The sequence below is a fragment of the Lissotriton vulgaris genome, chromosome 1_1 (genome assembly GCF_964263255.1).
Source record: "Lissotriton vulgaris chromosome 1_1, aLisVul1.2, whole genome shotgun sequence".
In the NCBI taxonomy this organism is placed as follows: Eukaryota; Metazoa; Chordata; class Amphibia; order Caudata; family Salamandridae; genus Lissotriton; species Lissotriton vulgaris.
The window spans coordinates 1902352718-1902373289 of NC_141685.1; the positions used below are offsets into that span (position 1 = coordinate 1902352718).

General features: G+C 48.9%; 1 protein-coding gene across 2 annotated transcripts in view; it reads right to left on the reverse strand.

Annotated features, from left to right (window-relative positions):
- The window catches only part of TWF1 (twinfilin actin binding protein 1), a 333852-nt gene that overhangs the window by 15116 nt on the left and 298164 nt on the right, over positions 1–20572 (reverse strand). The gene's annotated exons all lie outside the window — the stretch shown is intronic.

Consider the following 20572-nt stretch of genomic DNA (forward strand, 5'->3'; position numbering starts at 1 on the left):
TCAGTGGTAGTTACAGCACAAAGCAGACAGGCTTAACTTAAAAAAGTGTGTAAAGCATTTAGAAGTACCAAAACATTGTTCAAAGGTGACCGGTACATAGGCGCATATTCAGGCCAACTGCAATAGAAAGTGGACTCATCCCGATCAAACATTTTACCTTGGGACTTAGTCTCTAATACAGGAGTCAAAATCCTCCAGCAGGACATGATTTAAGGATTTAACCGAGAAAGTCCTCTTGAAGTCAGAAAGCTGTTGGTTTTGGTGAGAAAACCTTTAAAAGAGAATAGTTCAGGGAAGTCTGGATGCCTTTTTCGAACTTTTGCCCAGTCAAGTTAATACGTCTCGACTGAGTAACTTTTTGGGAGCTCAGAATCCTCCAGTGGTACACAGCTACATGTGCAGGATACATTTTTACCTAGTACCCCCTGGAATGGAATTGCTACGACTGTGAAGCTTCATGCAGCAGAAATCTGTTTCTTATGCCCAGCAACGTCACACACTGGTTAGATAGGCTTGGATGTTTGGAACCGGTCCTCCAGCAGCTGAGAGGCAGACACTTTCATGGTCCCACAGCTTTTCAGAGATTGTAAGAGAAGTCTAGTTAGACACAGCCAAGTGTCCCAGGACTCAGGGACAGCACAGAGGGATCTGGACGCACTGCAGCAGAGGCCACAAACGAGGTCAAGTGGGCACGTCAGGAAAAAGGCTTCTTGTAGCTCATTGTGTCCCTGTAGCCACAAAGGATGTCTAATAACTGACCCTTGGAGTCAACTTCTTTGTGCAAGCAGTCCAACTCTTGAGGTCTCCTCATAGGTCTCATAAAGCAGATGTGTTCTTTTTTTCTGTTCTTCACTGTTGTATATCGATTTAGATTCCGAATTAATTTCCCGATTCATGCCCTTATATAGGTACAATTCACATTGCCCTTATATAGGCATAGAAAACCAGTCCTTATTTAGGCATAGTCCATGCTACCCAAATACAGGCATGGCTACTTCTATCCGTTCATCTACGTCACAACGATTTCTTGGAAAACCAGACTCTTAAGCAGAAGGGACTTCCCCTAGCCTGGATATTGATATCTCCAAGATACTCATTATTATGCATGAACATCTATTCTTTAGGGGTTCGTCCATGACGTTCATATGCCTGACTTTTAAGTCATTACTGGCATTCCTAAACACCTTCAAGGTATAAATAGATCTTCACTTGCTATAGCAAAGCACAGTGTGGTTCGGTGCAGTTCGACTACATACTTGCACGACGCAGCTCGCTACAGCAAGTGCCGAAGGAAGCCAACTCTCCAGCTGACGTACTGACCAGAAGCTGTCATCCTGCTGCCGAGAATCCAGCTCCAGTGTTTCTGACTCCCCTTGTGGGGTGTTGGGAAATCGAGTCCCGTGAAAGATACCAACCTCGCTCATTCTAAGGTATGGAGCTGATTAGAACCTAGAGAAACCTTTTGAAATTCTTGGCAAAACTAAACCTATCCTAACAGACAAACACCTACTTCTTCCCTGGTACTAGACCTAGGTTAGGTACATTGGAGTAGGCGTATTTTAGAAGCACCAGTTTAGTATTTTAGCCTGTGTTATTTATGTATGTATTTTTGCATGTCATAGCAACAGACAATGCTATTACAGTATTATTTTACCTGTCCCCAGATTTATTAGCGCCGGGACGCCCCGTTGGGGCAGCTGTGCGCTTTATAAAATACACAAACAAACAAACATTACTGTTCTCGCTGTACGCATTATACATTGCATTCTGTCTAACGATTGTAACAGTTCATATCTCTTCCATGAGAAATTAGACTGTTATTGAAATGCCCGTCTCTCTATTTCCATGCAACTCTGTAGAAACGAAGCATGCACGATTGACTGAGTGAACTAGTTCTCTATTGTTTCCACAACTCTGAAGATATTGTTTCAGTTTTAGGGGAAACAAAGTTGTCATGTTTATGCAGTTGTCAGAGACTAATCCTTTCTTGTTTATTCGAGAAAGTCTGAGTTAGCTGGCACACACACAATTAATTTTAGTATACTCAATAGAGACATACTGACCTCAGTCCTATGTCAAATCTATAGTGTATATTATTCCAATGCGCAGAGCCTATTGGGAATATAGGAACTACACTACACCACAGGTCCAGAATGTGTTCTGAGGAGTATGCCTTGGGGTAGCACAAATATATGGTTGACAATAGATAGAGGATGGGGTGACTCCTGGCTTCTCTCTAACCAATGGAGTAAAAGTTTCAAGGGGCAAGCCTACCCACCAATTTCAGCAGTTCCTGTTGTACCTACTGTAAACAGTCCCACAATGCATCTTACTCCTAAAATCCAATATGGGGAAAATATTTCTTCCTTGTGAAAAGTCTTTGTGCCCACCCTGAGGTATGCCCAGGGAATTAGTAGTTCCCTCCTTTGCAGTCGCTAAAAACTGATTCTGGGGGTAGCTTCTCTCCCACTGGGTTTGGAGCCAGAGTGGTTGGGTGAACAAAAGTTTGTTTACCTAGGTCTCATCTTACATTTACTTGTAAAAGGACAGGCCATTTACAAGTTAATTAAGTTCTGGGGTCCAACCTAACAGTTCTTCCTGCAAAGGGACAAAAAACACCTCACCAGACCAAGGCCATTGTTTCTGCTGTGGGAGCACAGCACTTTTTAGTCATTAAGGTCATGTACTGGCTGGGCAAGAGCGGACAGGGTAAAGAAAATTAGTATCCAGGAACTTCAGGCAGAAAAACATGAACTTTCTAAAAGTTACTTTCCTAAATATTTTTTAAAAATCAAACATTAGATTGGATTTTTTAGAAATATTAATAATAGTGTTTGAATCATTCTTCCCCAGACGCACAAGAGGATATGGGAAGAATGTGTGATATAAGTTAACCACTGGTAATCACTTGGGGTAGCATTACAAACCATTTTTCCACTGCCCACCCTGGGACCTGAGTTTGGAACCAGTCATATGCAAATTTGTCTTGACCCTGCTCCTATAGGAATAGTACAGCCTGAACTGCCAGGCCAGGCCCTCCATGAACTGGAACCGAGGCAAACTAAGACCAATTTGGCACTGACAGGGGCTCGTCAGTCGGGTGTAACCGGGTTCCTGATGTACAGTGAGTAGATAGGAGTTCTGAAGACAAATGTTCGCTCCTTATCAAAGCAAATACAAATCTTAGATAATAGACGGAAGATGCAGAGGGCAGATCCAACCAGAACAATTTCAAATTCATGACGTTTCCAAAGCTGAATAAAGGGGGCTTCTCAGAGCGGTTCGTTATCGAGAGAGTAAAAAGAGCCCTGGCTTCCCACTACCTCTGAAACAAGCATTTACAATGCAATGGTCTCAGCATTATTAAAGGTAGAGATATTGGCATTGCTCATGACATTGTTTTTCATTTTTTTTTTAAAACATAAATGGTATTGTCATTTACAATGGCAATAGGTGAGCATTAGAGAGTAGTAGAGAGTATTTGCGGACACAGAGCCACACACAGAGAGCCACATACACACACAGAGCCCCACACACACACACAGAGCCCCCCCACACACACAGAGCCACACACACACACAGAGCCCCACACACACACACACAGAGCCCCACACACAGAGCCCACACACACACAGAGCCCCCCACACACACAGAGCCCCCACACACACAGAGCCCCACACACACACACAGAGCCCCACACACACACACAGAGCCCCACACACACACACATAGAGCCCCCCACACACACACAGAGCCACACACACAGAGCCCCCCCCACACACAGCCCCACACACACACACAGAGCCCCCCCCCCACACACACACAGCCCCCCACACACACACAGAGCCCCACACACACACACAGAGCCCCACACACACACAGAGCCCCCCACACACACAGAGCCCCACACACAGAGCCCCACACACACACAGAGCCCCACACACACACAGAGCCCCACACACACACAGAGCCCCACACACACAGAGCGGTCGCGACTAGGACAACGCAAGCGCCTGTCACAAATCAGAATCAGATCACAGAAAGCAAATAGCATTGGTTGGTTAGAAGCACAAGTTCAAAGTCAAATTCAAAGGTCGGAGCCTAAAGGGTAAAAAACATAGGTGAAAGGTCAGGACAAATGAACATAAACTTATACCACAGATAAAATAGAACGTGGGAGGCCCAAACCGAAAGAATCAAAATCCAAAAATGTTCCCAAAGGTGACTGCTGAAACATTGGTAAAGGCAGCGAGTGTGGTGGGAGAGACATGGGAGGGGCGCGTCTGGGAGCCCGGGAGTGGCTGGCACAGCGCTGATGTCATTGTCATCTCGGAGCTGCGTCGGCAGCCGCTGCCGCCACAGCAGAAGATGCGGAGAGGGCATTATTGGCAACTGGGAGCGGCACCATTAAAGGGAGACCGTGGCTGTCCTGGCTGGTACCAGGCTCTACCCACACACACCCTCCGCTCGGGGGGGCAAGGTCCGCCCAAGACGTGCAGCGGGGCCGCTCCCTGCTGCAGCAGTGCCATGTGTCCCGATGCACCCGGGCACCGAGACATGCAGACAGGAGACACTAGATGCACACATGGTGGGTGGGTGGGGGGGGCAGGTGACACACATGGGGGGGCTGGTTCACACAAAGACAGGACGAGGGAGGAGGAACAGTCAGGGAGCTTGCTGAATAAAACACAAGGGGGGAGGGGTGCAAGAGAGAGCAGAGTGTGCAAAGTACAGAAGTGATTTCAAGTGTTGCCAGATTACCCCATATCATGCCACCTATATCCAGTCATGGCTATTCCTATTACACGTCATTTTCCTGTGGTGTGTGGGGCCAATTGGTTCAACTAAAACATAACCACTAGATCACCTCACGTTAAAGAGTGGAAGAAGCTAAAGGGAAACAGATCTGAGGTAGGAACGCCCGGTTTTAGCTGTTCAGGCTGCAATTAAAAGCTTAGCTTGGTTGGTGTCACTTTGAGCAAGCCTTTGTCTTTCAGAGATAAGTGTTTCGAGGTGAGTTCTGTCTTGGAGTTCCTCAGTGTGATGTCGTTTTCAGGCTTTCTGGTTAATACAGGGAGGTGAGGCGGAAACTGCAAACCCCAACCACAGCAGGTAAACACAGATGAGACAATACCCAGTGCGCAGGGCCCCCTGTGTAAGTGGGTAAGTGTGGGCAGAATCCTATCCAGATCTCTTGATTCCTACATCTCTAGCTGCGCTGCCGCTCCCCATGTGTTGCTTGAGAACAAGACTGCAGAGTCCCCCCATCAGTACGAGTTTCTAGGTTGTTTAACCAGCGCAGCGTTCACTTCGCCCCTCGTATTCTATATTAAAGCTGTGCTGGTTTTCTATGACTATGTATCAAGCGTCGGTGCTGCTGAGCTGGATTTATTTGGGGACCTTAGTTTTATTTTAATATTTGCAGATTTTATATAGTGCAAACTCGACCTAAGGTATTGGAACGCTTTAGGCGACCATCAGTTACGTTACACAAGGACACATTCATTTTTGGTAGGCACGGGGAGATTAAGTGATTTGCACAGAATCACAGGATGTTGAGCTGACACGGAGGCTAGAACGACCTGGTTCCCCAGCTCCAAAGTTGGTAGCTCTAGCCCTGAGGCGACATCCTCCCAGTCCTTCTCACCCTCCTCTTGAATGCAGGCGCACACTGCACGGGGAGCTCGAGCCCGCCACACCACCTGCGCCTCGCATGCATCCGAAATGTCCTGGGGCTACACACGATGTCAGCGGGTCACCGCCCTCCCTGCAAAAAGCGTTGAAGAGCCTTCCAAACACAGTGACAACTCTCATGGAAGCAGCTCCTGGTCGCAAGCGTTGGTCAGTCTCTTGTATGTGTGGGGGGGGGTGTAGAGAGGGGGGCGTTGATTAAAAAATTTCAGGTGACAATATGAGTGCAGCCCAGGTCTTTAGGCTTAGTGAGTCACAAATGAGTGGGAATGAATGCCACGCATAAACGCTATCACCCTCACTGGTGAATGTGTTGATGGTCACTTCATTATGCCTTTGGGCAATAACAGTGGTTAGTTTTTTGTTTTTTTATTGCACAAAATCAGTTAACACAGCATCAGGCCTACAACCTCTCGGGCCGGCCGCGTCGTAGTCATACCAAGCAGTACTAGAACTTATATTACACAGCCCGTCAGCCGACAACCCGGGGGTCCGGCGACGTACCGCAGAGAAACTTTGGTCAACGAGCAGTTGGATTCCCCAAAGTCGCCAAATGTGTTGTACATGTGCATTTTTATCTTACTCCCTCTGTGTCCCAAACGTCAACATCCCTCCCCCACCCTCCCCCCCTGCCTCAGTTGGACCTTCCCCGCTACTCCTGTATGTCAATAAGTGTGATAGCCCAACCTATCTCCGACCCCACTCGTCCCCTCATTCATGATCCTTTGAGGATCGATCCTCTGCACCTTCAATCTAGCTATCCATCCAGCTGTTCCCCCTATGTCCTAGCTTGGCCATGTCTGCAGTGTGTTACCTATAGTGTCACCGCGCTAGGTCGCTCCTCATGCCGTTCACTCCCCCCCTCCTCTATCCTCTCCGGCGGTGATATTCCCCTATCTATTCCCGTCTCTACACTTCGTCTCTAAGCCGGAGTGTAGTGTCAGTGGTGGAGTATGTCTCTTATCTCTGGGAACCAGTATCTGCGGTGCTTCCGTTCACACCCTGCTGTCCTTGCAGGTAAGTCTGATATAGAGCCCAGAAGTTTTTCGGGCGACTTGTCGGGGCAGTAGTTCGCTATACGTCTCCGCCTGCGTACTGCAGTACAGCATATCCCGTGCCCATCTAGACTTAGTTGGTAGAGGCCCTCTCATCCAGCATCGTGCCACCACTCTCGTGGCTATTAGCATACCCATGTCCGTGAGCCTGCGTATCGCACCGGGAAGCCTCCTAGAGTTACCTACAAGTGCTATGTCTGTATCCATGTCCGAATCAACTTCCAATATTTTGCTCATTTCCGCAAACACTTCGCGGCAAAACTCCTGCACACCTGGGCATCCCCACGCTAAAAGTAGGAATTCGGCCTCCGCCGCATGACACCTTTCGCAGTTCGCCTCTGCCCGTAGCCCATATCTGTGGAGCCTCTCCGGGGTGTAGTACACCCTCTGTAGGAATTTATAGTGTATAAGCCGATGCTTCCCATTTAGAGAGATGCGCTTCGTACTCTCACAGCAATATCGCCATGTCGCGTCATCCAGCGTGGTGTCAAGATCCCTCTGCCAGTCCAACCTGGCTTTCATGAGCTGGTGTGCACCATGTGATTGGGCTATGCCGTAAAGATTGGTTAGGAGTTTTTTAGGCTCCTTGCTTTTAATTACATACGTCAGTTCCGGGACCTCCGGAGGCTCCGCCATGTCTGGGCCCAGTATCTCCAGAAGGGCGCTTCGGGCTCTATGGAAGTGGAATCGTCGGAGCAGCGGAGGTGCGCCTCCATCTCCCCGAATTGTTCCCAGGTTTTGACCACTCCGTCCTGGAATAGGTCGCCCGCCTTACTCAGCCCCAGTTTAGCTAGTTCCTTTATGGCTGCCTTTTCAGCCATGGGCGGGACTCATAGCATCCAGTCCGTCGGCATCTCCGGCGAGTATAGCGTGGCCCCTCCCTGCCGAAGTAGGAGAGAGTGCCACGCGTGGTTAGTGGATGAGATGGAATCAAGTATTCCCGTTCGACGGTCCTGTGGCTTGCATATCGTGGCTGGGAGGGGCAGTGGATGCGCAAACAGGCGCTCCATCCGGACATGCGGGATCTTACTGTCGCTGTGCACCCAGGTATGTAGGTGGGATGCCTGGGCCGCCCTGTAATACAATTCCAGGTCCGGTGCTGCCAGACCCCCCCATGCTGTACGGCAGGGTGAGCGTCGTCCTTTTAACCCTCGGTTGTTTCCCCGCCCACGCCATTCTTATCAGAATGCTCGTTAGGCGCTGAAAGAAGGACTTGGAGAGCACTATAGGCAAAGCGTTAAAGAGGAACAAAAACCTTGGCAGCACTACCATCTTCATTATGGCAATACGTCCTATTAAAGTAAGAGGCAGTTTATTCCAAATGTCTACGTCGTCCTCAAGACTGCTGACCGCCCTCCCGTAGTTCTGGCTCATGAGCAGGTCCGGGTCTGTATGGATCTGAATCCCCAGGTACCTAATCGGGTCCTCAGTCCACTGAACAGGGAACTCGGTCTCCACTTGTTTGGTCACCGGAGTCAGGGGCATCACTACCGATTTCGCTCAGTTTACCTTAAGGCCCGATAATACGCCAAATCGCACCACCTCTCGTAGAAGTGGGGAAAGTGTGGTAGCCGGGTCGTGGGCATAAAGTAGTGTATCGTCCGCGTACATGGATACTACTATTTTGTATGTGGGGAAGCGAACGCCCCGATGACTATGATACTCTCTCAGCGCACAAGCCAGGGGCTCAGCTGCAAGTGCGTACAACAGAGGGGATAATGGGCACCCCTGACGGGTGCCTCTGCCTATGTATAGAGGTTGAGAGATCGAGTTTCCCACACGCACCCTAGCCGAAGGACCATCATAAAGCGCGCCCACCATTTGGATGTAGGGTTCGCCAAGTCCCATCCGCCTTAGTACCTGAAGGAGGAACGGCCATTCTACGGAGTTGAACGCCTTCTCCATGTCTAGAAAAAGCGTCACCGCCGGGACGTCCTGCTTGACGTGTTCAATGGTCCCTAACACTGTCCTAATGTTGTAGGTCAGATTTCTGGAGGGTATGAACCCCGCTTGTTCCGGGGCTACTACGTCAGAGGCCAACAGCGCTAGTCTGGTCGCCAGGACTTTAGCGTACAGTTTGGTGTCCACATTAAGCAACGAGAGAGGGCGATACGACCCACAGTCGTCCTGTGGCTTACCTGGTTTCAGAATGGTGACGATCATCGCCTCCCTCATAGATCCAGGCATGCTGCCTTGTTCGCAGATGTCCACCAGAAGCGCATGTATGTGTGGCATAAGTTGGTCTTGGAAAGCTTTATAAAAGTCGACCGATAGCCCATCTATACCTGGCGCACTACCTGATCTCATAGTGGCAAGTGCATCTCTGATTTCATCCAGTTGAATGGGGCACATGAGGAATTCCCGGTCGGAATTCGGGAGGAACGGGAGCTTAATATGTTCCAGGTAATCTAGAATCTCGGCCGACATGTCGCCACTTTTGGAAGAGTACAACTCTGAGTAGTAGTCTCTAAAGAGCGCAGCTATGTCCGCCTCATCCGTTACTCTATCCCCGTCCGCGTTTCTCAGGTCCGGAATTTGCACCTTTCCCCTGCGTCCTTTGATTATATTAGCCAAAACTGATCCTGGCCGTTCTCCCTCGCCATATGTTCGGGCCGTGGCGTACTTGCCCAGATGTTGGACCTCCCTGTCCGCTGCCTCATGGTATTCCACCAGGAGGCGCTTGATCTCCCCCTCCACTGTCTCATCTGGTCCAGATCGTCTTTGTCCCTGAAGTACCGCCAGCTGTTGTTCCAGCTCAGCTAGTTTGGTTCTTGTCGCCTTCAGGGCCCTAGAGTGTGTGGACATTGCAATGCCCCGTATATAAACCTTAAATGCCTCCCAGAGCGTTTGGAAGTCCTCCACTGAACCCACATTCTTCTCAAAGAACACATCTATCGCTTCCGCCAGCTCCCCACGGAAGATCGGGTCTAGGAGGGATTAAGGCGGGAAGCGCCACGTGAAAGGAGCAATCCTCTTCGCAGGAGTTTCCAGGGTTATTAGTACCGGGGAGTGATCCGAGAGTGTGCGCGGAAGCACCCTGCATTGCCCAATGGTGCGATTGATCCCAGCAGTGGCAAACCAGTAATCTATTCTCGTGTGTATTTCGTGAAATGCGGAATAGTGTGTGAAACCGCCCCTCCCTATGTTCCTACTCCTCCACACGTCAGCCATATCTAACATCAGTAACTTTGCTGTGAGTGATTGTGCGGCTGCCGAGGGTCTACGCGGGGGTCCCGCTGATCTATCTATCTCTGGGTCAAGTGTTAAATTAAAGTCCCCTCCCCACAGTACATGTGGGTTGCCGTGCCTAGCTATTTCTCCGGCCAGTGTGTCAAAGAATTCGGGGGAGTCGTAGTTGGGGCCATAGGTATTGACCACTAGCAGGTCCATCCCTAGTCCCTTACATGACGCAATAACATAACTGCCCTCTGTGTCCACTCCCAGAGTCTGAATCTGGATGTTCGTTTTTGGGTTGACCCATGTAATAACCCCCTCGCATGTGTGGTGAATCCCTCCGCTGCTATACGCCCTGAGAGGCCCCTGGTTTGCAACATTCTACTCATGAGTGGTAAGTGCGTCTCCTGCAAGAGTGCTACATCAACATTGTGGCGTCTAAGGTAGCTTAACACTTTTCTAAGTTTTCTATGGTCATTCAGACCTCTAACATTCCATGTGAGGGCGTGTAGCGTGAAGGGTCGTTCGCACGTCCGCATACTAGTTACAACAGCCATGAGGACGTGTCAAGAAGTCAAAGCGCGAAGTCAGGAAGACAAGGTTGGCCACATCATGAACAATCAGTAAACAGTAGCGAGCACTTTGTGTCCCCTGAGGCAATGCATTTCGTGTACAACCATCCCAACTATAACTTTCCCCCTGACCCGAGTCCCCCTCTCCCCCCCCCCCCCCCCCCCCCCCCACAGCAGACCAACCCCAACATGGCCCAGCATGGAAAATACAGCCCCCCTCCTCCCTTCCCCATGTCGCTCCCCTCTACTCCCCCCCCACCCTCCCTTCCTGCAACTCCCCTCAGCAATCCCAAAAACAGTCCCCGTTGGGACCACATGAGCTAACAGCACGAGGGAGGAGGTTCCATTACCCTTCCATTGTACATCAACATGAGTTAACAGCCCTACTCCAGAGGTCACCCATGTGTCCCTACCCGGCACCTTTACAAGCAACTCAACAATGTAAGGGTTTACCCAGTCCGTGCTATAAGACATACCCCGCAGCCAAGGTCACATCTTAAAATAACAGTGTAACATGTCCATTGCGGAGCCCATATATAATGAAATAACCTCACCCAGCCTTTGCAGTACTATCACTAGAAGTTCGCCCTCCTGGGCTATACCTAGCCTTTCTCAGGGTCACTGCAGTGGGGGATTTTGGACAGAGCCTCACCATCAGATTTCGCCAGCAGACAGTGAGTAGGCTCATGTAGTCTCAGTCTCTTTCATCCTGCTCGTCCAGTTGGGAGGCCCCCTCGCGTTCTCCATCTTGACCTCTCGGGTTGTTCCTCCGTTCCTTAGTCCATTCCTTGAGGGATTTCTGAAGTTCCCTGGGGTCCGTGAAATAATGTGAGTGACTCTGTCTATTAATGCGCAGTTTCGCCGGGTACAGCATCGCGTAGTCCAGCCCTAGTTCGCAAAGTTGCTTCTTGTACGGGGCAAAGTGTCGCCTTTCCTCTTGGACTTTTGCAGTAAAGTCTGGGTATAGGGAGATGTCCATTCCTTCATATTGCAGTTTCCCTTTTTCTCTAGCCACCCGCAAGGCTGTGTCTCTGTCCCTGTAGTTCAGTAATTTAGCTATTATTGGTCTCGGAGACGCCCCCGGGCGAGGCCGAGGCCCCAGAGTGCAGTGCGCCCATTCCACAATGAAAATCGGTGAGAAAACGTCTTCTCCCAAAATGGTAGTTAGGAGCTTCGCCACAAAGAGTTCCATTTTCCCGGTCTGCGTTGTCTCAGACACTCCCGTTATGCGAATGTTCGAGCGCCTCGAGCGGGCCTCCAAATCCTCCGACTTGTCCTGGATCACCTGTAGTAGTCTACCAAACTGTTTGCGGTCTTTGTCCCATTCCGTCTGGGCCTCCTCCACCTCCGTGAGATGCCTCTCAGACATGTCCAGCCGCTCTGCGTGTTTGTCCACCCGTTCCGACATACGATCCATCCGGTACGTGAGGGCGTCAATTTTGGAGCCAATGGATGCCATGCTATCCTGTAGGCCTTTCTCCATGGTCACCAGCATTTCTCTTATGTCCGCACATAGTGATCCCTCAGGGGCGCCACTCCGCGGTGATGGGTCGGGTGCCTGGGCCCCCGGTTCCTTCGTCCGGCGGTGGTCGAATGACAACTTGGTCTGGGTTCTGTCGCCCTTGCCCAAGTCGAACGCACCTCATCAGGGTAGGTACCAGGCGGGGCACTCTGTTCGCCAATCTTGTCACAGCGCACTCCAGCGTATCAGTGTGGCCACCACCCTACAGCCCTCGCCCGGTCTGGCAGCTAGTGGCTCGGGAGGCCTCAGCGCTTTGATGAGTGAGTTAAGTCACTCTCAGCAGTCCTGGCCGCGCCGGTCCGCAGTGTAGTTATGGCAGTGCATATATCACTGCCTCCCGCACTGACCAGCGTAGGGGGAATCAAACCTCATCCCCAGGGCTCAACGGCAGATACGATCGCACCCTCAGCAGCAACAGCACTTAGTACGCAGGCACAGCGAAATCAGGCTCCCACCATGTGCCAGCAGGGTCTGCAGCATTTCACGCCCATCCGCAATGGAAGATTGTAGTGGCGGGGGGCCCAGTATCCCGGCCCCGCGTGGCGGAAAGGCGAGGGGGGGGGGGGGGGCAGTGCTTTAGTTGGTGCGCTCTACTCCTCTGTCCCTCAGCCCACGTCCTCACTCCCCACCTCCGCAGTGTCCTGTCCTTCACGTCAGGCAGCCTGTGGTCCGGTGGAAGCGCACTCGAGTCAACGATGACGTCTGCCCAGGAGGACTCTTTCACAGTGGCAATAGCTTCGAGCAGGCAAATCAGCACCCCGCTCTGGAGACAGGGACTACACTTCCGCTGTCGCCCCCAGGCCGTGGCTAGGGTCGCTCCCTCTATTGCTACGAGTGTTCAGTGAGCGCGCAGGTAATGACGGCCGCTCTCTTATAGCTCCGCACTCCCGCCACTCCAGGCCTCCCCCAGGTCCTCTACCATGAACCTGCAATGCACTCTCGTACTCACAGAGTCCCGTGAGCTTCCGAGTGCGCTGTCACTCTTTGTGGCTCCCGCAAACAGTGTGCACCTCCTGTGAGTCGTCCCGCAGTGCAGCTCTGGCGAGACCGGGCCCTTACGATTTTCCCCCGCCGCACGTCGCGTGACGTAACTCGGACAGTCCTGCAGGTGACTCCGGGGATCTCGGCCTGGTCCGCGAGGGGCGCCGCGACAGAGCTCAGGACCGTCTCCGGTCGCAGATTCTTACCGGGAGTTGTCCCGCTTGCAGCCACCAGCTTCCCAGGAGTGTAGCTTCCACCAGTGGCCGTCTCACCCCGTTAATGTCGGATATGAAACAGGAATATAGTGGGCAATGGTGCGGAGCTCCGCAACTAGACCTCCACCATCGGCGCCGGCAAGCTCCGCCCCCCAACAGTGGTTAGTTGACCTTTCTCTTTAGTGTGCTTTGGGGGCATAAAAACTTAAGTTACTCCACCCCCCCCTCATGTTAATTTGCCTCCAGTAGGAGCTCATAATTGCAGGGTCATTAACTGCCGCTGTCGGTTATTAACAGACCTGCTCTGACCATATTATATCTCCGTCACTCATTGACGTCACCGGTCCTCGAGCAAGCCTGCCCTTACTCCACCCCCCCCTCATGTTAATGTGCCTCCAGTAGGAGCTCATAATTGCAGGGTCATTAACGCCGCTGTCGGTTATTAACAGACCTGCTCCGACCATATTATATCTCCGTCACTCATTGACGTCACCAGTCCTCGAGCAAGCCTGCCCTCACTCTGCACTTCCAGTGATCTTAGAAGACAGGCAAACAACAGGGGCTCACGACACTCGGAGCCATCTGATGGGCTCAGCCAGTCTAGGCGCTTGATGGAGGGTGGGAATAACAAACAGATATACGCAAATCTCTCTAAGTTCTAACACACGTGACTGTTTGCCTAACCACAGGCCTCACAGACGGTCAGTAATTGTGAGACGGTGCCCACAAAGAAGCGCACACATATGTTTACAGGACATATACTTCACCGGTACACGCAGTAATCCCTAAAACGTATTATCACCTTGCCCCCAAATGAAATACACCACGCTCCCTGTAATCTAGTTTAGGTGAGAGTGGGGGGTTTAGAGGCTGTGAGCATTGCCCAGTGACCCTCCACCAATGGGTAGCAAAACATGGCCACTTACTGGTGAAACGTAGGCAGCAAAGGAGAGGAACACACACTGTTTGATGCCCGAGTCCAGGCGCTACAAATAGCGGAAGCCTTCCCTCGGCGCGCCTAACTCAGATGATGGCTGCCCCAGGGTCACACGGTGCGGCAGGGTCTGGGCTGCGTACCTGCTTGGATCATTTTGAGGTGAGAGGTGGCGGTGCATGTTTCAGTCACAGCTACGTTGCAGCTAGTCGAAGAGTTTAAATCTAACTCACTGGAACAGTACGAGAGACGAGGAAAAATATCACAAGATAAAACTCTGGAAACGACGAAGGTGCCCTCCCCGCGCCCAACCAAATGGTGGTTCAGTTTAATGAGGCACAGTCAGGAGGTTGAAAGTCAGCGCCGAAGCTTCTTGCTTCCGAGTTGCCGGGTTGTGACAGTGTGCGGGGTCCGCAGAGGTTGATTTCCGCTCCAGGGCAGTGGGCGCTCGTGCCTGCCTGGATACTTCTAGGCGAGCACGGCAGTCTCTCAGCCAGAAGCGCTCACGGTATGAATGCACCACCGAGACAAGGAGTGCTGAGACTACACTGAGAGAGGGATATAGAAAGAAAGAGCGAGAGAGCGGAGAGAAGGGAAGAGAAAGCAACGGAGATGGAGAGACAGAAATAAACGAGAAACAAACACAAGTATACATTACGGACAAAAGACAAGATGGCTTACCTGCCCCAAAAGAAAGAAGAGAAAGAAAACTCAGCTGGGGCGGAGGACTCAGCGACTTCTTCTGGCGGCGGTCGGGGGGAAATGCCAGAACAAAAGCGCCACCATTTTCGCGATTTGGGGGGCGTGTATTTAGCAGTTGAGTGACGGATGACGTCACAGCTTAAAAACTGCAAAAACACACGCCCCCGAATCGCAAAAAGACGGGGCTTGAACCGAGTGACGCCCCTCTCCTCCAATGGCTGGCCAGCCAATGGAGAAGAGGGGCGGGTTCAAGCCCCCATACTGCCAAAACATAAAATCTCGGACTCCGCCCACAGCGTGGGACGCTAGTCAGAGACCTAAAAAATCCACAAGGGATGATCTCACTTTTTTATCAGCCAAGAAGTGATGTGGGAATAGCTATATGTCACCAATGGAGCAGGATAAAGATCGGCCTGGAGCGGATTAACAGACTTACAGTGAGCTACAGCCACACATTGCAACCAACTACATACAGAAGAAGCAAGGGTAGTGGTTCAACAAGATGAGTCTCTGGCTCTAGAATAACAACCTGATCCACACGTCAGGTCAGCAGAAACTGGATATACTTTATTCGAATGAACGAGGACAATGCATTGGCCTAGACTGCAGAAGTCATTGAGATGAGGTTATGAAGGATATTGGTTAACACTCCCATTTAATAAGGCCCAGACATTTGTGATTGAAAAGCAGAAGCATATCTCATCTACATCTGGAGACTTGTATAATTAGGGGTAAATCGATCTCACTGAATTTTTCAGAAGAGAGGAGCGATCTGTGAGAAAATGTCACATCGAATGTATGCTATGCAAAGGTCTCACCAATAATGAGCTACTGTTTTTGTGAACCTAGATATTATCCTTTGTGGGCGCCACTTAGAGAGAGGGGAATGTTGAACTGCTTGGAGGAGTGGACAGGAAAAACATTTTATGACGGCATTGAAGAGGAGTCTCGAAGATGGAGAAACACAGACTACTTTAAGACATCTGCGTGGACTAGTTCATGGGGAGTGTTACCCATGGAACTTTTTGAGGTGCTGGCAGACTCCCCCTGGTCTCACAAACCTCTGCAAAAAAGGTGTGCAGGTGTTAAGAGTAGTTTAGTTCTACTCCCACATTAATGAGAGTTGGTACAGGTTAACAGAGAAGAATTCAAATGAAAGAAATAGGGAGACACATTGGTTAGATGTTTTTGTGTTTATCTTGGGGAGATGCACACGGTTACAACACCACATTGCAAGATATATTTATTTACTTAGAATCTGTTCATTTGGCTAAATCAATAAGCATAAAAGATATATGTCCCTGTACCTTGCCCACGTTTTCTCTCAGCACTGCGTTTTTTGGGGGAAAAAATTGCTGTAAAGGCCTGGTAGCTGTATACACAGGTTGCAGCTTTCCAGGCGAGTCACTTGTCTGTTTTCCACTCCCATGCACTACATATGTTTTTACACTTACTACCGGCCATGATGAAACTAAACTTAAAAATGCCAGGATGGAAGCCGTGCATCAAGATGCATTCACAACCGTTTGTAATAACACATGCATAAACATGAACGGCTGTGTTTGAATGACATTTCTTCATTAGAAAATCAATAACAAAATGGCTACTCATACATCCATATGCAGAGTCATGCTCCGGCGGCCAAAGGTCACTGAAGATAAGCATCGGAAAAGCCAGTAAGTAGCTCACCATGTCAAAGGCAAGAGCTTTGGCTTTGCCAATTCTTGCTTTTTTGGCAGTATTGCCTAGTCCTATACAAACACAAACTAAGTTCTGTTTCAATATCTAGTAGCAAAGTAAATGATGGATTCTTGATTTGCTTCTTAGAATGAAAATGCACACACTTAGGATTTCTAAAACATACCTATAAACCTAATCAACGTGGAACTTAACCTCTTCGGAGTGGAGAATGGCTCCCGACCTCATGTGCTGAGGACTGCTTCAGGCCTTCCTCACACTGAGGCAGGAAATCCCTCTGATGCGAGCTCCAGAGGGATTTCCTTTTTTTTTAAGTCTTGGGAACTGGGGAAAAGCTTCACCAGGTCCCAGTGCTGTTTTTTCTGTTTAATGACAATCGGCGCGCAGTCGTTACACAGAAAGTGAGAGTAAAATTAGCTGATTTGTGTTGCGGAAACTAGGCCTACCCGCACCAGTGAGGTACAATTCTAAGCAAAAGACAGGAGGGAGCATTGAATAGTAGGATATTTAATATTACCAATTGGAATTGGTTGCATTTGTGCCTCCCAAATTAAAACCAGAATGTAAGAAAGAAGAGAAAATGAAAAATACCCTCCAAATCTTATGCTCGTAGGTGTACCCACAAATTTAGAGATGTACAAATAACCACTGATCCTAAATTCTAAGGGCCACATGTACATAGCGTTTTCATAGTCAGAAATCAGGGTGTTTGCGGCTATTAACAGCCTTTTTCTATGTACCAAACCTATTTTGTGATTTGGTAACCTATTACCAAATTGCAAAATAGGTTAGAGATTCAATATTAGTAAGGGTCGTGTTAAGGGCATTTCTTTCTGATAGTGACTTGCAGTGGTATGTATGAATGTCTTACGACCGAAATGTGGTTGAAAAACATTCGCTTTTTACCACCAAATTCAATTTGGTGGTAGCCTATTTAAAAAGGGGAAGGAGACTTTCCCTTTGTGAATGCATCAGAAAACGTTTAGGAGCAAGCTGTGGTCCCACGGACCACTGCCTAGTGTTAAAAAATTAAGATAAAAATTATAATTTTTATTTTTGAAAGGCATCCTGTTTTCCTTAAAAGAAAACGGGTTGCATTTCCAAATAAAACAAACATTTTTTTCTTTATTTCAAAGCGAACACAGACATGGTGGGCTGTTGTTCCCAGCAGGCCACCATTCCTGCGACTTTAGTGATTCCCAATGGGTCGCAAATTGTGACCTACCTCATGAATATTAATGAGGAAGGTCAATTGCGATCCACTGGGAATCACGGTGTAAAACACACTATTGTACATAGCTGTTTGTGATTTTCCTACTAGCGAATTGCAAAAATTCGTTATTAGGCAATCATAAACGGAAATGTTAGTACATGTGGACCCATATCGGGTGCCCATTGTAGAACTATTTTGGCTATTTTCTTGGCCTCCTCCAGGAAAATCCACAAACCCGGGGAAATACCAGGATGTAGGGAAAACAAGATGCACATCTGGTGTGGATAGCTTATGTGGACAAAAAGTATTGGAGGCCTAAACATGAACTATCCCAAATAGCCAAAAATAGGCTTAGCACTGGGTGGGGGAAAGGCCTAGCACTGAAAGGGTTAGGATACACAGGAATACCATATTTGGGAGTTATAACCAATATTTCTAAAACAGGGCAGGTTAACAGAAGACATTTCACATGTTTATTTATGAACAAACTACATACACTGCTTGTTTTCAAGCTTTACACCATGTGTTTACAACTAGTGCTAATTTTGGAATACATTCCTTCAAAACTGATTTATTACAGAGCTGGAAATTATCCGTTTATAGTGCTAAGAAAATGCAATAAATATAACTTTATGTTCAACACTGCTATGCAGACGGTTTCCGTTTTAAGGTAACCAAAGTCAATGTTATAAGAAAAGAAGTACTGGCCTCTCTGCTGCTAGGGAGTACAGAGACTTGGGACACTGTTCCCTCTTTCTAATGGACTTAGTCAGTCAGATTTGGCAGAACCTTTGGAGTAGTATTGATCTAAGCCTGTGCCTACTCCCCACTGATGGTGTGTCACAATGATCACATCCATACACCGACCTGAAACGTGACTGCAAACAGGCACAGAACAACAATGCACCTTCATCCATATACACAGTGATCTACAATACTCATCGATGCACATATTAAAAAAGACACCCATCTCAAACATTCATATCCAGAACATTCATACACAAACCCACAAAATAACAGGTGAAACTTTAAGGGGCTGAATTGGAGTGTGGAGAAAGTGTACTCGATCTCAACAGCGGCGGGCAACCCTTCAGTATGTCAGCAGTGGAGACTACTAAGTCTCCACAGCTGACATACACCTCTAACAGAGTAAGGGCTGTCAAAGGTTTTGCCATGTATTGATGCACACCATTTACAGTGGAGGAACAAATAGCAAGTTTTTACCTCACTGCCAGCCATCCAAAACGTGGCATTTACTGAAAAGTTAAAATATTTCAATGATCCCTATGTCATAAGAAAAAACTCTCATGGCCAAGGGGTCATTTTTTTGTCACTTTCAAAAAGAAAATCCTACTTTGGGATTCTGTTTTTATAACTAAATGAGGAATTTCAAATTGTGCTGTCCAGTAGAGCCACACAGTACACTTTCAATGCATTGACAGGAACCGCAGTGACAGCATGTCCTGCCAATGTAAGAGATATCTGCTGGGGCAGTGAACATCTCTAAATTGGGAGTACGGTTACTCCATCAGAGAGACACAGTAAAATACTGCATCACCCTCACAAAATATATCAAACTCTAAATAAGGACCTAGTATGGAAAAATGGTTGATAGGGAGCCCTTAAATCAAGCACCTTATTCTTCATTTTGTCTGAATTCTGTTTTTATCCCTTTCGCCTTTCCTTCGAGCAGTGCTTAATTTGAGTCAGTGGTTGCCGGTGCTCAGCACAAGCACTTAATTGTCAACACTGGCTTATAATATACTCTGCCACATGGTGGCACTATTTATCTAAACTACCTATCCGTGGCACTAAATAGACCCTCCAGAATTCTGAAGCTTGAAATGGCAAGTTTTATGGCAACAACAAAAAATGTGTGTTCCCAACTCCCAAATTGTGTGGTATGTTTACAGCAGGCAGAACATTTGCCTGTCACAAAAATATTGCTCAGTCCTCAGTCTGTCACTGCTGGAGACTTTTCCAAACCACCGTGTGTGACCAGGCAGATTTCTAGCAGCACAGAGCTTCAGAACAAGAAGGTGACTGATGCCATAGAGTGCAGATATACATTTTAAAACTAAGCTCTCAATGGCATCTGATAACCTCCAATCCAAAGGTGCTCAGGGTAGCAGGGGTGAATGTAGGGGAGGGAGTTTGTGGTGTACAGGTAACTCGGTTGGTGGTGTGGAGGGGCATGGAGGGAAAGATGGAACAGATGTGTTCTGGGAATGGAGGCAGGTATTTCAGCCACATGCATCACAGGGGAGAGGAGGCTGTGGCAGTGCAGAGGCGTTAAGGGGCTGCAGGGGAGTGGTAGGTCTAGTCCCACAAGACAAATAGCAGTGGGGAGGAAGCAGGCCTGTGAAGAAATAAAGGTGAGCGGGGAGCCTGGCACAGCCTGTTAGCACAGTAGGAGGGGCCCGTGCATTTGCAAGGTGTTAATAGAAAGGCTACAGAGAAAATTAACACCTCTAGTGCCAGCTGCCTGCTGCTTACCCTCTTTTTATTGGTTCAGCTGCAGTATTGGGCAGTGGGTAAAAACCAGCTCCACCTACCCAGTCTCATCTGGCTACCGGCTTTCGGCTCCCGGTGCAGAGAGGTGTGGGAGGTGCCGGGGGTGTGGCGAGCGTGGTGGATGTCCATCCTCTTTTCAAAGTGCAAAATGCAGCGTGTAAAATAAAACAGTGTGGAAATGCCGTGAATGCCCCCAATACCTAAGGAATACAAGTCATCTGATAATATTGCCACAGCAACAAAGTGGGTTTTGTAGTAAGAGGAATTCTGCCTTCAAGAAGGGTCCCCCATTTGCAAGTGG